The 18,695-nt window shown below is 38.9% G+C and overlaps 1 protein-coding gene across 7 annotated transcripts in view; it reads right to left on the minus strand.

The window, feature by feature from the left end:
- The window catches only part of ppfia2 (PTPRF interacting protein alpha 2), a 960,214-nt gene that overhangs the window by 84,218 nt on the left and 857,301 nt on the right, over positions 1–18,695 (minus strand). The gene's annotated exons all lie outside the window — the stretch shown is intronic.

Here is an 18,695-nt window from a genome sequence, read left to right on the forward strand (position 1 = left end):
CTTTCACGCCAAGGAAAGATCAGGAAACGTTAAAACTGCACACAAAGTTCACATTTTAAAAGAGGATCAAGGATTAATTGTAAGGCCCAGGATTACAACCTGTCTGATGCCCTAGGCTCTACACTAGACCTACTCATTTAATACTTGGAAATGCTACCAATAAAATATACTGCTGTGGATTGTAAGTAATGGCACTGTATATTACAGCTTAAAAGATAAGGCAGCAAGAAGTATAAGAACTCTGAATCTAGGAATCTCTGATTAAAAAATGATTAGAATTGAAACAGAACTCAATTCTATATGCACAGTAGACAGCGTAGCTAAGGAACTAAACTGTAAAGAACAAGGTCACCGAGTCAGCCTCAACCAGCCGCTCACCATATGACCTTAACCTGCCACTTAACTTAACTTTGAGCTGCAAATTGAAAAATTATACTGTATACTGTCACTCATTCTAGAGTTGGTTTCTTTCTTGTGTCTGATTCTGCTGGGATAAGATTTGTCCCCTTGTTACTCTGAACTAGATGAAGCAGGTATAGTAGAAGACTATAGTATATAATTGAAGTGTGACAGTTTTTTTGGACATACAGTAAGTGTTTGATAAGTAAATATATAAGGGCCTCTAAACTTCTTTTCTAATAATAACTTCTGTATCAGACAAAATAATTTCACACATGTACTGCATTAATACATTTGTATTTGAAGTAATACAATAAGTATGTAATACATATTTTAACCTTAAAACAATTATATCAGTACAAGTATCCTTTGTAATAAGAGGGTCTTGTTAGTGTTCAAGAGTTGGCTGAATACTAAAATTTTGCCTAATGGAGGAATCTAAAATCAATGTGGAAGGAGGAAAGAGAGGAAATCTGGAGTTTTGATAGTTTTTCAATGTTGGAGTGGATCTGCCACCCCACAGGCCAGAAAGGATAACATATGTTCTCTTAGGTAAGCTCAGAGAGGCCCTAGTTATTTTGTATCTTTTGTTATTTTAACTGCTGGGTATAATACATACTCCTGCACATTTTGACTATATACATTAGGAGGAGTGATGGCTCTGTGGCTATGGATCTGCAATAGTATCTGGAAGGTTGCCTGTTCAAATCCCCTTACTTATAGAAGGGATCCTACTCTGTCGGGCCCTTGAGCAAGCCCCTTAACCTGAAAATTGCTCCTGGGTAGCTGTACAATGGCTAACCCTTTGCTCTAACCCCCAAAGTTCCCTTGGGGATTACCAAAGTATATCAAATCAAAAAATATATAATGTGATCCGAGATTTTAGTTCTTTGTTAGAAACTTCATTATCAGAGGTAGATTTAACGTTGGAAGAATACTGATATGTATTGTAATTATCTCAGGTTGGTTTGGGTGGGGGGCTCATGCTGTCTGCAACACCTTCCTTGGCTGCCCTACAATGCCACCGCAATTTCCTACAGGTTTTTGCATGCAGCTCCACATGGTCTCATTTGCTTTGTTTTTTTTGCCTAGACACTCAGGCTGCCGTCTCCACCTCAAATCTCACTTGAGCTCAAAGGTAACACAAACTGTCTCACTTTCATCAAGAATGTAAGACAAAATCTAAACCACGATCCTTAAAAATTCTGGCCGGTAACTAATGAACTTTAGCAGAGCAGAAGCATCTCTGAAGTGCTTGCAGATTAGTGCTCTACATCTGAGCTCCCTTTGTCATGCCCTGCCCCAGGTGCCAATGATTCTGCTATGAGGCATGTATTTTTTCCTGCTTCTACCCTCTTTAAAATAAAAGTATTTTAGTTTCTAAAGATACTGCTATTACATTTTTGTGACATACTGGCCAAATTCAATTTATTATCTCTCTATTATAAAAAAAAATCCTGGGAGAAAAAGATGGGAGATGAGACGTGATCTTCACATTAAGATCACGGAAGACACTTAAAAGACCTGTGAGACGAAAGAGAATGGCCACAGAGCATCTCGCGGGGACCTTAAACATGAGACTTTGTGCCAAGAGATTGACCCAGGACTGTCTCGCGATGATGTAGAACATGAGATTCTTGCAAGACACACCCTACTTACAACCAATATCAAATAAGACAGCGGGCAGCAAAACATTCAGTCGTCTAAAGGATTTGAGCACACACAGATCCAGGGTCTCAGCGCATATAAAGCGTATAAGGACAATACGTTAAAAATGAAACGTCAATGACTAAGCGAAGAAGAAAGCAGCGCAGAGAAAAGAGACTCAAAAGCGTTGGAGAGAAAAAAGAGCAAGAAAGAAAAAGAATAATCTAGGTGCAAATTCAGAAAATAAGGAAAGTAATTATCAGCCCGGAACAAATGGAATTGAAAAAAAGCACGGCCAATTGGGCTTAGAATTAAAAGACAGAGAGTAAAAGACAAAGTAGAACTTCATAAAGATGTTCACAAACGTTGGTGCTACACACATGCAGAGCAGGTTAGAGATTATGAAAGCAGTGGAATTTGAAAGGGTCAAAAAAAAAAAAACTTATGCGCGATACACACATGGAGAATGTTAAAGAATATGAAAGAAGGAAAATTAGAAAGTATAAAAAAAAGAAAGTAAAGATTGCAGTAGCGTAAACAAATGGAAATTATTACTCGAAAAAAGGGAAAATAATCATATGCTGAGCAAGATACAGAATATGAAAGCAGAAAAAAACGACAGTGTCAAAACAAGGACAGTAAACATCGCATTAGCGCAAAAAAAGAGAAATTATTACTCGGAGAAATAACGAAAAGGCGAATAGAGATCGAATATATGGACATAGGTTAGGTGATATGTCAGAAGAATGTAAATATTGTAAGGCTTTGAAGTTTAAGTCAGAGAATTTCAAAAACGGGGTTTACCTTACGTGAATTTATTGGTTACTTTGCAAAAAAAATTATTAACTGCTGATGATGTAGATTGTTTTGTCTGTGCTGAAATTCCAAACAGAGAAACCTATCCTGAATTATGGTACAAAGTCATTAAACACATGTCTCACTGACCTCATTTAAAAGATTCAGCATATTAGGACTCCAAAGATTCCAAATATTGTTTTTACAGAAGTACTGAAATAAAAGTGAAACTAATGAAATAGCAACAATTCAAAGAAAACAAAAATCTTAAAAGTGTGTATCTGGAAAACCAAACACGGGGGTTGATGAGCAAAGCGAGCAGGGGGCCCCCCGTAGTTAAATATAAATATAACTACAGGACTTATGAAATTAAAGGGGAAGGATAGATAGATAGATAGATAGATAGATAGATAGATAGATAGATAGATAGATAGATAGATAGATAGATAGATAGATAGATAGATAGATAGATAGATAGATAGATAGATAGATACTTTATTAATCCCAAGGGGAAATTCACAAAGGCTGAAGCCAGAAAGCACTTCTTTAGGCAAACAGTGTTCGGAATCGGGAACAAATTATCGACAGAGTTAGAAACCCTGACAGACTTTAAGAAGAATGTGGATGAGATATTGGGACATCTTAGCTATTAGCTAAACAAATGAGCTTGATGGACTGAATGGTCTCCTCTCATTTATAACAATTCTTATGTTCATATGAAATGCCTAAACATTCATGTTGTAACAGATAGAGGCACTGTCGACCCCTTGAACCCACAGATCAGACGTTAGACACCAGATAAAAGTCCAATATGACTTTATTTTATAATGATTATATGCACCAAGCACACTCCACTCCACTATACTCATAAATAACACAATAATAAATTAATACTTAATCAATCAATTAATCCTCCACTCCCAGACGCGTTGCCACCCTTCCACCCAGCTCAGCTCAACGTCTGGGATTTCCCACAGTCCTTTTATAGTCCTTGACACGGTATTGTTTCGCCTCTCTCTGTCCATGTGACCGCGAACACTTCCGGGTCAGATAAAAGCTCCTTTTCTTCAACCTGGAAGTGTTTCATTCGCTCTGTCGCCGTGACTAAGACGTACTTCTGGGTTATAGGTGAAACAAAAGTCTCTGGGCCTTCCTGCAGCGTCCCCTGGAGGTTCCCATGGTATCCAGCAGGGCTGTGATGAAAAACTCCACTGTCCATGAAGCCCTGCTGGAACTCGGGGCACCTCTATGTTGCAGGCAGGGCTCCACCTGGCGGCTTGGGGGTATTGGCTGGGATGAACAGCTGGCCATATTCCACAATGTATAATAACATCACATTCCACAGCATACACAATATCAACGACAGACAACTGTTCTGTGTAAGGAAATTGCACAATGACAGCATTCTAGCAGATTGGTGCTTGCATTTGTGCATGTGCTACACCTCACTTTATGCTGACTTTGTTACAAAGGAGCTTCATTCTCAGAGGATTTATTAACCAAGGTCCATCCATCCATTATCCAACCTGCTATATCCTAACTACAGGGTCACGGGGATTAACCAAGGTATTACTATATATATGTTGTCAGCCACACAGGCTAAATCTGCCACTTACAGATAGGTTATACACGGGTAAGAAGTCTGGAGTGACTTACACCTCTTCTATTTAGGCCTGAGGCCAGAAGAAAAGCCATGACCTTGATTCCAGCAATGTTACTTCTGATCCCCATGTCTTAAGAATCCAGCCACATGAGACGCAGCCATCGTTCAGAAAACTAGCTGCCTAGAGAACACATCTCTGAAGGTTTGCTTATCATTATGTTATATGTATCTTTTTAAAGCTCCATTTATAAGCTGCTAGAGGCTAATTAACAGGGCCATTGTTGTGACTCACCAAACCTTTGTGATTTATTACAATTGGGTGTATAAAATCATCATCAATGATGCTCCGGAGATAGATGCAATGTAATTATGCAACTATTGTCATAAAAGTAACATTACAAAATAGTAGGAGGCAGTGCAACCTAGTCACCCGAAAAATAAAATGTGATGGGTTATTTTGGCTTCTTCACTAAAGAAATGCCTGAGTCACATCTTAGATGTCCAAAAGCAAAACTAACTCTCAGATGAAATCATCATTGGTTTGATCTGTCATTATCAAACAAAACCTAAATAGTCAGAGATGCTGAATGTTTTTGATGTACAAACACATTACATTAAAACTGCTTTTAAGCTAAAGGAATATATAGAAGTAGGTTTAACACAATAATGAAAAGTGCATGCAAACTGCAAAAACAATACATTTTTAGTTGGCTTGTTGTGGACTTAATTATAATAGATCAGGGGTGTCCAACTCCAGTCCTGGAGAGCTACTGTGGCTGCAGGTTTTCAATCTAATCCTTTTCTTAATTAGTGACCAGTTTTTGCTTCTAATTAACTATTTCCCTTTATTTTAATTGAGTTTTCTTGAGACTCTGACTGCTGAATAGATTCTTTTTTCCTTAAACGGCACCTAAACATAAATTTGATGTGACGTGAGCCAACAGATGACCAACTAAGTTAGGGTCTCAAACTCCAACCAACTTCACTTCATTCAGTTTCCTAACTTGAAGCCAATTCTTGTTGCTAATTAAACCCATTACTTAATTCCGTGGCACTCATTCTGCCATGGCAGACATTTCCAAAACTGTTGATTTTCTTTTTTAAGACCGCTGTCAAAATGTTTTGTGGACCTGAGCAGATCAACATTACTGAGGTCTTCAACCTTCTTTATTCTCAGTTATTGTGTGATGGACGCAAGTTGTTGTTTATGTGTTGGTACATTTTATGTCTTAATACTGTTTGGTTGCTAATTAAGAAATAATTAAGGGGCCTGAGTCTTAAGTTGTGCATCAATTAAAATTAAGGCAAAGAGTTAATTAGCAGAAAAATCTGGTCACTAATTAAGAAAAGGGTTAGAGTGAAAACCTGCAGCCACAGTAGCTCTCCAGAACTGGAGTTGGAGACCCCTGTAATAGAGACACTCAACACTCAGACTTTCACAAATGAATTATTCGGGGAAGCTAATGCCTCATTCTGGGGTTTCCCCCCATATTTCACAACATGTAGAAAAGGCTTGATGCTTACCCTGTAAGTGAAGGAGGAACTCCGTAATTTGCTTTTATGAGTTTCAGGGTTCCTGCCATGTATTATGGATTGGTTTTAGGGTCATAGGTTTGGGAAGATGTAAGGAAAGCTGGGAAAATGTGTTTGCTGTTAAATAAACATGGCATAGCAGTGGTCCAATCAGTTGAGTCTTGATCGGGGTGGACTTAGGTGGGAGGGGGACCCTGAGCTTGAACTATTTCTCCACCGTCACCTAGGTGTTCTGACGGAATAGCAGAAAATATAGTATGTAATGTCAAAGCTAAGGAGTAAGCTAAAGGTGAACAGGCACTGCATAAAAACAGTAGGTAGTATAAGAGTATAAAGAAGTGTACGAACAGGAACGGCATCCGAGACTATGAATGATATATAGACAGGGACCGAGTATGCAATAGAAAATCACAGAATTATATCTGATAGCCATCAGAGCACAGTATGCCATGTTAATTATTAAACCAAACAGAATATAACCCATTTCAACTATCTATTTTTAAGAAGGAGAGATGGAGGAAAAAAATACCTAAAAACATTTTTTTGCTGGCACAGGTTATTTTCACACCATCAGGTATTTTCTGCTGTTAAGGTAAAACTAAGAAAAATAAAAACCAAAATAAGAAAAGAGAAAAAAATATTTAAAATATAAAAAATAGGGCGGCACAGTGGCGCAGTGGGTAGCGCTGCTGCCTCGCAGTTGGGAGACCTGGGGACCCGGGTTCGCTTCCCGGGCCCTCCCTGCGTGGAGTTTGCATGTTCTCCCCGTGTCTGCGTGGGTTTCCTCCGGGCGCTCCGGTTTCCTCCCACAGTCCAAAGACATGCAGGTTAGGTGGATTGGCGAATCTAAATTGGCCCTAGTGTGTGCTTGGTGTGTGGGTGTGTTTGTGTGTGTCCTGCGGTGGGTTGGCACCCTGCCCGGGATTGTTTCCTGCCTTGTGCCCTGTGTTGGCTGGGATTGGCTCCAGCGGACCCCCGTGACCCTGTGTTCGGATTCAGCGGGTTGGAAAATGGATGGATGGATGGATATAAAAAATAAAAACACCAGTTTGCAGAGTCTGAGCATGTTTGTCAAGCTACCAATAAACTTTACCATTTGTTCAGTAGTGATTCAGTCAGCTCAGCAACCATTTGTAACAGTTTGTATCCCTTCATTGTCAAAATGACCTTTCCAAATCATGTGATTTTTCAGGAGCATTCTGCTCAGGAATGTTATTTTCAAATAATTTTTTAGCAATGTGCAAAGTGACAGGTAAGCTGTTATTAACAAAATGCAAGGACCTGACAAGTAAGCTGAATAGTTCTTCACTTATGACGAATATTCAGGATGACCCATAAAGGTTTTGTTGATCAGTCCATTTCACCATCAGGCTTCTGAATTATGATATATACAATAAGGGGAAAGAAAGCCGGCAGCTCATCATAACTGACATGAGACCACACAAGCCCCCTGTCATTTGGTTTCAGTGTGCAGTGCTGGATGAGCTGTTGGGCTCAGTCACAATTACATCTAAGTGCCATCACTAATGAACAGACTGAAATGCCATAAGGGATCATCTGTAATGGGATAAATTGGTCCTGTACATCTTGGATAATTTCGGGGACCCTGTAGCTGCAGCCCAGGTTAGCACATGCAGAAGTCTGGCCACGTTCTTGACATCTGGCTGCTACGTTGAATCAATGCAAGTTTTCAAGGACATAATTTAAAAATATCGAGACTTCAAATTCAAGGACTTAACTTGCAATTTAAGACAGTGTTTAACACAAGTGTGTTTATAAATTACAGATCTTTTGACTGATGTTAAAGATATGTTTTAAGGTATAATAAAATATGCCATAATTTCATTTTACATCACTTTTTCTCTTGGTCCTCTCTTAAATAAAATTTGACTGACTGTTTCATAATCTGTTTAAGTTCCATGACAGAAAGAATGACCTCCCCAAACCAAATCAAAGCATTTGAAAAGAATAACATGCATCAAGGATTTCTGTCATAGTCAATACTTATCTTATTAAATTCACTTAATGTTACACACAATTCAGTTATGGATTTCTACATTTTTATAATGTTATCCATCCATCCATTATCCAACCCACTATATCCTAACTACGGGGTCACGGGGGTCTGCTGGAGCCAATCCCAGCCAACACAGGGCGCAAGGCAGGAAACAAACCCTGTGCAGGGCGCCAGCCCACCTCAGGACTCACACATACACACACCAAGCACACATTAGGGACAATTTAGAATCGCCGATGCACCTAACCTACATGTCTTTGGACTGTGGGAGGAAACCGGAGCACCCAAAGGAAACCCACGCAGACACGGGGAGAACATGCAGACTCCACGCAGGGAAGACCCGGGAAGTTCTTCATTAAAACGCTTACAGAGCTTAACAAGGTAAAGTTATACTTAAGTATTATTCTTACAAAAATAATACATATGAATTCCATTTTCAACTATTATTTAAAAGCAAGAAATTTGTATTAGTCTGCTGTTTAAATGTGTTCTTTTTAAATTGAACTGTATTTGTGGTTCTGCACAAAAGATGACTAAATTATGTATTGGGTTTGTTAAGTGTAGAATAACAGTGGTTGTCTAAATTGAACTGAACTCAAGACAGATGGTGTTACTGTAAGAGGTTTTGAATTTTGTTTTTCCATTTGAGTTTTTTTTCCATTTATGGAAAAAAAAATATCCATTCACTGTCACACATATACTGTGTGACAGTGAAATAAGAGACCACAAGTATCTGGTCTTCTAATACTGCTGTATACCTTAATGTATGTGAATAATTTCCTAATTATTAGATGATATATAACATATTCCAATGCAACACTTATGTAAAAACACATCAGTTACAAATCAACTGTACTACACTATGAGTTTGAAGGACTTTTATTTGGTTTAATAGGATAATACATTCATTTATACATACAATGTCAAAAGATGTGGGATTTTTAATTGAAAACGTCTCTGGGAGTAGCACAGTATTTTGCATTCATATTACAATATAATGAATTACATTTATGAAACACATTGTTTTATTTGAATAGTTTACATTAAATGAGAGAATGAACATTTTTAGTTTATGGTATTTTTCTTTAATTCAAATAAATTATTTGCTTTTTAAAATTTAAAATATTAAGTAATTCACAATGAAAACAAACAAATTCACAAGTTAAGTAAGATTTGTAATTCTGCTAAAATGTGTCTTCCCTTTCTTACTGTCCATCTGAATTATTCCTTTTGATGTGCCCATTGACTAAAGATTTTCAAATGCTCACACTGTCAGAGATTCCTTTTGTCATTTCTGATAGTTGTTGACATGATGCCTTAACAATCGAGTAATAAAACACAAACACGTGCAAAGTAACCATAGTTTGAATGCTATGGGAGCACAAAGCCCATATATCCCGAGACATCATTGTGGTGCACACATTAAACTATCCAAAATCTCACTGAAACAAGGGAAGTAACTTTATGAGAGAATTAGTGTTCAAATAATAAAATAAAAAGTCAATTTGTGATAGAATTGTTGTTTTTGACTATTATATTGCTAGTGGTTATGTCCTAATAATTCATTGAAAAATCAGTAACGATTTCTGTGTACCAACTCTGCAAAACTCTTTAGAGTAAAATACTCAGTTTATATTTTACATATAAAGTAACATTTTCTGGGAGTTACCAAATTAACAATTCATTTTATTAATATACAGTATGTTGGGTCAGAACTTAAATGTGCATAGTATAACAAACAGACGTCTCCACTTAGCACTATCTAAAGCTTTTCCTAGATCCATAGTCTGCCTTCAGAAAAATCCAGTCTGACCTTGTGATATTATCTGTTTTTTTACAATAACTTTCATTATGGATTGGTTTGTAGGAAGCACGCTCTGAAATTTTTATGTTGCTCTATGGAAATTAAATAATTGATTCCTTGCATAATGTTAATATGCTAATTTCTCCAGTTTCCATGAACATAGATAGCATTAACAGTTATTTTATTAAATTCCGCTGGAGAGCCAACTGGACCTGTGACTTTCCTGCTTTATAAGGAGTTTGTAGCTTTCAGGATTTTGGAGAGCATCAGTTGTTTATCCTGCTCCTCCATGCACATTGAGCTGCAGCTTTTTTATTATATTGAAGAAATCATTCGCATGAGCCTTATTTAAACTACACTCCAATATACAGGACATAAAGTATTCTTTAATTATATTTGTTACTAGCAAAATACCCACGCTTCGCAGTGGAGAAGTAGTGTGTTAAAGAAGTTATGAAAAAGAAAAGGAAACATTTTAAAAATAACGCAACATGATTGTCAATGTAATTGTTTTGTCACTGTTATGAGTGTTGCTGTCATCAAGGATTTGATTATCATTATTTCTTTCAATCAGGTTCGTATTTGGAGGACGTGTTGTATTCAAGTTACATTCCGCTTTTGTCAACCGTTGTAAAGATACAACAGGTTTCATTGATAACATTGTGTCCATGTTGTCAGAGTTGAAACATTCATAAACATCGAAGTGTCCACTACCCAAATTGCTACTGGTGAATCTAAGATGGTTGTCCAAAGGTGTAAAATATTTCCCCATTTCTATACACTTGAAAGCGATAACGAAACAATTCTGCGGCAGCTGTCAGTTTACATGCAGAACCATCGGCTGAGAGCTTAAGCATTTTACAGCTATGGTGGTCCTGTGTAGTATAATTGTCTCCTGTACCGTCATCAGTCCACACCTTGAACCTGTCCCTATTATTCAGTACATAAGAAACAATGTCTCTGCAGATATCAAGGCTGAGACTGATATGGCCATGCAATATGTAAGAGAGAGAATGGAAGAGGCAGGCGCAATCTCGGGGCATGGAAACCACTGGGTACGGGTCGGTGAAATTGTGATCGATAGTGATCACCAGAATAGACATGTTATTCGGGGTAAACTTGCACCCGTTGAGAAAAAAAGTACGAAGGAAGGCGAGAAGTGGTGCAGCAGGGAATGAAAAGCAGAAGTCAACACCAGGAAGACATACGTGAGCAAGTAAGGAAGCCCAACAATGACAGCCTTGAAGCGGTGGAGTAAAAGAAAAGGCAACACTCACAAGGAGGGAGACGTGAGGAAGTAAGGAAACCCAACAATGTCAGCTTTAAAGCGGTGGAGTAAACAAAAAGGTAGGAGTCACCAGGAGGAAGACGTGAAGAAAGGCAACAATAACAGGCTTAAAGCAGTGGATTAAAGAAGAAGGGAGCAGTGAGCACAACGAACAACTGAGGAAAGTAAGGAAGCGAGTGAGGAGGCACATGAGCGCAGGATGTCGTTAATGTATACAGGCAGGGAACCAACCATGTGGTAGGTGCATGAACAGGGGAAAAATGGGAAAAAGGAAGGGGGGCCAGGGGCGGCCCTTGTGCATCTCTGCCATGAAATAAATCGTCTGTTAACAGAAATAAGGAATGAAACCGCCAAAAGGAGAGGTCAGCTCTGAAAGTTCCTTATGGCATAATGATGAAAACCACCAAAAAGAAGACGTTATTTTCGAAAGTTTGTTATGGGGCACGGCACGAAATGAAACATACTTAACGTTTGTAAGTACGGTGTAAAGGATGAGCATGGGAAATTTGGGCTTCCTACGTAACTGGAAGTCGCAGAAATAGTGAGGAGGGGTTTTGCCTATCTATATATATAGTTTAGAAGATACACCCGTTCTCCCCCCCTTGGGTGTTGCAATAGGACATGAAACATACCTAACTTTTGTAAGTACACTGCAAGGAATGAGCACGCAGAATTTCAGCTTCCTACCTATATGGAAAGTGGGAGAATTAGTGATGAGTCAGTGAGGGCTTTGCCTTTTATATATATAGATTTCTTATTTTTAATCTCTGCAATTACACTCTCAGTTTCCTTTGTATGCTTTAATTGATCTAAGATCTTATTAGCCTTTCCTCCATGTTCAGAATGAGAATAGATGTGACTTTAGAATTCATTTCTCCTGTGTTTAAAACATTGAATTCTGTTTATTTTCTGTAGAATGCAGTTCTACAGATACGACCAGTTTTAGAAGACTTTGTACTTAGTTCTGATGAATGATGTTTGTTTTGTGTAGAATGCAGCATTGTGTTATATATTTTGGATTTTGTTTTGTTTCTGGCCATCGCCTTGTATTCCATGTTCTAGGTAGCTATCCCATTGCCTTGGGGTACAGTGCATCCGGAAAGTATTCACAGCGCATCACTTTTTCCACATTTTGTTATGTTACGGCCTTATTCCAAAATGGATTAAATTCATTTTTTTCCTCAGAATTCTACACACAACACCCCATAATGTGAAAAAAGTTTACTTGAAAAAAATTCAGAAAGCACATGTACATAATTGCCATGAAGCTCAAAATTGAGCTCAGGTGCATCCTGTTTCCCCTGATCATCCTTGAGATGTTTCTCCAGCTTAATTGGAGTCCACCTGTGGTAAATTCAGTTGATTGGACATGATTTGGAAAGGCACACACCTGTCTATATAAGGTCCCACAGTTGACAGTTCATGTCAGAGCATAAACCAAGCATGAAGTCAAAGGAATTGTCTGTAGACCTCCGAGACAGGATTGTCTCGAGGTACAAATCTGGGGAAGGTTACAGAAAAATTTCTGCTGCTTTGAAGATCCCAATGAGCACAGTGGCCTCCATCATCCATAAGTGGAAGAAGTTCGAAACCACCAGGATGGGAGAAGTGCCTTAGTCAGGGAGGTGACCAAGAACCCGATGGTCACTCGGGTGCTCCAGAGCTCCAGAGGTCCTCTGTGGAGGGAGGAGAACCTTCCAGAAGGATAACCATCTCTGCAGCAATCCACCAATCAGGCCTGTATGGTAGAGTGGCCAGACGGAAGCCACTCCTTAGTAAAAGGCACATGGCAGCCCGCCTGGAGTTTGCCAAAAGGCACCTGAAGGACTCTCAGGCCATGAGAAAGAAAATTCTCTGGTCTGATGAGACAAAGATTGAACTCTTTGGTGGGAATGCCAGGCGTCACGTTTGGAGGAAACCAGGCACCGCTCATCACCAGGCCAATACCATCCCTACAGTGAAGCATGGTGGTGGCAGCATCATGCTGTGGGGATGTTTTTCAGCGGCAGGGACTGGGAGACTAGTCAGGATAAAGGGAAAGATGACTGCAGCAATGTACAGAGACATCCTGGATGAAGACCTGCTCCAGAGCGCTCTTGACCTCAGACTGGGGCAACGGTTCATCTTTCAGCAGGACAACGACCCTAAGCACACAGCCAAGATATCAAAGGAGTGGCTTCAGGACAACTCTGTGAATGTCCTTGAGTGGCCCAGCCAGAGCCCAGACTTGAATCTGATTGAACATCTCTGGAGAGATCTTAAAATGGCTGTGCACCAACGCTTCCCATCCAACCTGATGGAGCTTGAGAGGTGCTGCAAAGAGGAATGGGTGAAACTGGCCAAGGATAGGTGTGCCAAGCTTGTGGCATCATAGTCAAAAAGAGTTGAGGCTGTAATTGCTGCCAAAGGTGCATCGACAAAGTATTGAGCAAAGGCTGTGAATACTTATGTACATGTGATTTCTCAGTTTTTTTATTTTTAATAAATTTGCAAAAACCTCAAGTAAACTTTTTTCACATTGTCATTATGGGGTGTTGTGTGTAGAATTCTGAGGAAAAAAATGAATTTAATCCATTTTGGAATAAGGCTGTAACATAACAAAATGTGGAAAAAGTGATGCGCTGTGAATACTTTCCGGATGCACTGTAAGTCCCAGGGCTCCAGAACCACAAGGAATTGCAGTGATGGGGTTAAATGCTTGCCCAATTCACCATGTTCTCATCCAAGCTGTGGATAACAAGCCTTGCTTCATCACTTTTTAAAGAATATTTCTTTTTTGATCTCTAGTTTTCTGACTATAGATACATTCGTAGAATCAGATTTTTCATTTCTCATTTAGATTTTGGTACATTAGTTTTCTCAATATCCAAATTCTGACCTGTTTCTGTCTTTCATCTATTCTCCCAGTTTCCCTTTAAAAACAAGTCAACTTGCAGACATAGCTGGCTTTGATATTCCCGACCAGGTGGCTTGTTGCCATTACACAATGAAAAAACAATTTTAGAAGTTACTGTAGTTAGTTGTGATGCCCTTTGTCCCTTTAAATAACTATTAAGTGTTTCTCAGAGCACTTTAGTTACAACCTAGGCATATATGTTATTTTTTATGAAATATGAGTAAAAATTAATTTAATAAATCTTCATCAGCTAGTATAATGGATTGATTTACCAATTGCGGGCTACATTATTGAAGCTTAATGAATTAAATTTCAAAATTAAAGGAGCATGGTTGGAGATAAAATGACATCATAGTTGCAAGACTTGAAAGAGGGCAGTTATTTATTACAAGTAAAAACATTGCCAGTTTCTGAGTAACTATCAATCACTGGCAAAGAAAATGAATATTGTCCTGAATATGGGTAGGGTGATCCTCCATGGGTACAGAAAGTTGTGATCCTTCATAAAATTTGAAATGATCAAGACAGTTTTAACCATTGTATCCATTATCTAAAGCAGATTTCAATACACAATAAAAAAGCTCTTGCCATTACACAGTAAGTTTATTAGAATTTATATTGGTTATTAAAGTGAGAAATGTAGCCATGAATGTCCACATTTAGGGAATTAAGGCTCCTTGTGCATCTGCTGTTCAAAGGTGTTTCAGAGCTTCACCTGCACATTCTGTTTCAATAATTAGTGACAAGAATGGCATGGTGGAGTGGTGGTTAACACTACTACCCTAAATTTTTACTGCTGCACCTTTAAAACTTAGTTGTTATGTTATAGTCAGGGTTTGTTTCTTGGTTTATGTTTATTTTCTGTTTTATTGCTATTTATGCCATTTTTGCATTATTACTTTCCATGTGTTTTTTGATTTTATGTCATTTTTGTTAATGTTTCTAAATGTATTTATTATCTAGCATTTATGTGTATGTTGTTTAATCTGTTCCATGTGTTTTGTGGGTGGAGCCCCAAAGAGGTGAAACCGCCATTAGCTCTTATATTGAGGATGAAGAGACGGTCCCAGAAGTATGTCATTGTGGGGTAGACATCTTTCTGTGAGTATTATATTGGATTGTCTGGTTTACTAAACGTTTGCTAGTGTTTATTTGATTTTGCAATTATATTGTGGATATGGACTTGTTTGCCTTAAATTACATTTTTAGACAAATCCTTTTTTGTCCTTACTTTTGGTAAATACAGTACATTTTTCATTTATAAAAATTGTTCATTGGGTTGTCCTTTAAGCCACAGGGGATTGTTGTATGTTTTTTAACTTTTAAACCCAGTGCCTCATTTTTCAGTCGAACAAAGCCTGACTCTTGAGTTTGAGGTTTGGTTGCCTGGGGTGAGAAGTGAATAAATTACTGGTCAGGTTTTCGTTTATTTTGAAGCCTGTTCACCCCTTTTCAATATTTTGTGTTGCTGAATCACTGCAATGATCGGGGCACCATTTATCCTGAAGTTTGCTTTTCTCCTTGCACTTACAATGAATTCAGAAAATATTCAAACAGCTTTTTTTTTTTTTTTTTTGTAAAAATTCCTGAAATCCTGCTTTTGCTTTGTCATTCTGGAGAATTGAGAGTTGCTTGATGAGGAAAAAAATACATTAAATTAATTTTAGTGCAAGGCTGCAGAAGGAAAAAAGGTGAAAAAAATGAAGGGGTCTGAATACTTTCTGTATTCCTCTGTAAATGTTTCGCAGTACTCCTGCTTGCTTTAACATCCTAATCATTTGCATGTATGGTACTGAAGTTCAGGGACAACTTCTGCCTCCCACCTAACACTATCAGAATTGTTTCTGGCTACAAACAACTCTACAATTGAAAAAGAAGGACTAAAAACAGACAGCTATATAATCTAATGGATTTGATTATTAAGGCCCAATGAATACCTCATTAGAAAGGAAGTGCATAGCTGTGATGGTGCCAGTCCTGCTTCAAGCTCCCTCTTCCAGTTTTGGGAACCTCTTGAACCCAGCACCATCGGTAATGTAACTGAATGTGCTGTGCAAAATGGGGACAAAACACTCTTGGAGTAAGGGGAAGGTGCAAAGTGCTTTTATTTAAAAACAATAAAAACTAAACAGTGTCCAAATAAAGTGCAGTGCAGTGCTCAAAGTTATAAATAAATAATCCATAAAAACGGGTACAAAAAGTAGAGGTTAAAAATAAATAATCCTTTAAACGAGGTTAAAACAATGGGCTGGAAGCTGTCCCTTTTTTAAAAACCCGGTGCCGCCTTCTTTTAGCTGGCGGCTCTTCTGCCTATCCTGTATGGACATTGCAACAGGAGTCGCCCTATCTGAAGGTGCAGCTGACCTTCTACTGGTCTGGTAGCCTTCCGTCCCCTGGCTATGTACAGCTCCTTCACCGGACCAAGACTCAGGTCCCCAGCGACCAGGGAGCTCACACTAGTGCTCTCCATCCCAAAACCTCCTCGACTCCCACTGCCTTCACTGCCTTATGCGGCGAGCCGTCCATACTCCTGGTCACTCCAGCTCCTCATAACCGCTCAACTGGAGCGACCGTTTCCTATTGTCCCCATCGAGTATCGGCCAAACACTCCTTTCCAGGGTTGTCCTCCCAGCTGCCTGCCTTCTATCCAGTGAGCCTGCTCTCACTTGCTCCCTCCCTCACCAGCTTTTGCAGTTTCCTGCCTTCTTCTCTCCTTAACTTCCATCCGATTTGTTTTCTCTTTTGTTCTTTATGCCTTGATCGCTTGTGCTGGCCCATACTTATACGGCTCCATGGGTGCAGCGTCTCAATCACGTACTGTAGGAAGCCAATTAGGCAACTGAAAATGATTGCACCTTCACGTGCAGGTGTCTCACCCCAATTACCTCATCATCACCCCACGGCTGCACGAGCACGCCCATGGAGACTGACATGGCCAAATGGATTATTTAAAAAAAACACCATTCTTTCAGAGCCGTGGACCCACTATATCACAATAACTTCTTTAAAAAGAGTATTGCAGCTATTTGATGAGAACAGAGGACATTGAGCTAAAAAAGCTCACCAATTCTATCTACCTTATTTCTCCACATGCAGTTCAGATTTGAAGGACCCTAAAGTCCTACTCTCAAACACAATACCTAGTAAGTTATTCCATGTGTCTATGGTTTTCTGTGTGAAGAAAAGCTTTCTAGCAAATTCGTTCTTGTTGAAGATTTAATTTTAAAGTAACGGCTGGGAGCCACTATACTAGATCCTTTCATAACTTTAAAAACTTCAATCATGTCACCCCTTCGTCTCTTTCTGCTTTAGCTGAAAATGTTTAACTCCTTTAATCTTTCCTCATAGCTCAAACCCCACAATCCTGGAATCAGCTTAGTTGCTGCTCTCTGGATTTCTTCTACTGCTGCTATGACCTTTTTGTAGCCCAGGGACTAAAACTGCATGCAGCACTCCAAGTGAGGATTTACCAGTGCATTACAAAACTTAAGCATAACCTCCTTTGACTTGTACTCCACACATGGTGCTACATGCTATTGCTAGTCTTCCATGTACCACATGTTTCCTTCTTTCTGGGGTGGAAGAATTCAGTGGTAGATAAAGAGATGAACGTAACTGCAAGAAAAGAAATTCTATCACAAGTTTGGCTAGAGAACTGTATAGAATGTGACATGTCTCTAATGCTTTGATGTTGTCTGTTCTTGAAGCCTATATTACATAATAATAATAATAATAATAATTAATAATAATAATAATAATAATAATTCATTACATTTATATAGCGCTTTTCTTAGTACTCAAAGCGCTATCCTCACAGGGAGGAACCAGGAATCGAACCCACAATCTTCCACAGTCTCCTTACTGCAAAGCAGCAGCACTACCACTGCGCCACCTGTGAGGACCATCATCCACTCGAAGAGATTCTTTTAAACATTGTAGCAGTTCACTAATGCATGCATTATATTTTTACAAGTAATGGCACGTGCAGTGAATACACTTGACTTGAGCATTCCTAGTTTTCATCCTCTTTCTCTGTTCGACTAGCATTCATTTGCTCAGAGGTTGATGCGCTTGCTGGTTCCTGAGCAGCTCTTCTTTTCTCCACCCTAGCGGCCCGCTTCTTCTCTTCTTTTGACGGAATCTTTTCATGTTAAAACTGATTAAGTCAGTGTTTGTGTTGCAATTACTTTGTATGTTCTCTTTAATTTTTCACTTAAGCTGGCACTTCAGTCTTCAATCTGCCTCAAGAATGATTTAAAATATGAAGAGGTAGGGGAAGTGACAGCGAAGGTGGTAGGGATGAGAACGGCACCCACACGCATGCGCCGTATGGTGGCCCTGCTGGCTGCGGCTGAGAGTTGATTCTACAATAAATAAAATAAAAATAAAAAGAGGAATAATCTTGGAGGTCAATCATCACCTCGAAAGTGGATAGTAGACGTCATGTAGTGCATGTGTACCAAATTTCAGGTCAATAGGTCAAACGATTTGCAAGATACAGGTAATTTAAAATCCTGGACAGACAAACGCACAGCCATGGTAGCTTATTATACATAAACATGTCTTAAAAAAGGTAAGATGTGAAAAAAAACAGAGATAAATCTGATCTAATAGTATAAGATAGACCACTTTTTATTACTAACAACTAATGAGCCTTTTACTCATTCTTCAGGGGTAACACGGTTGAGCGATGTAAACTGCATTACTGTACAC

The sequence above is a fragment of the Erpetoichthys calabaricus genome, chromosome 1 (assembly GCF_900747795.2).
Source record: "Erpetoichthys calabaricus chromosome 1, fErpCal1.3, whole genome shotgun sequence".
NCBI classification, from domain to species: domain Eukaryota; kingdom Metazoa; phylum Chordata; class Cladistia; order Polypteriformes; family Polypteridae; genus Erpetoichthys; species Erpetoichthys calabaricus.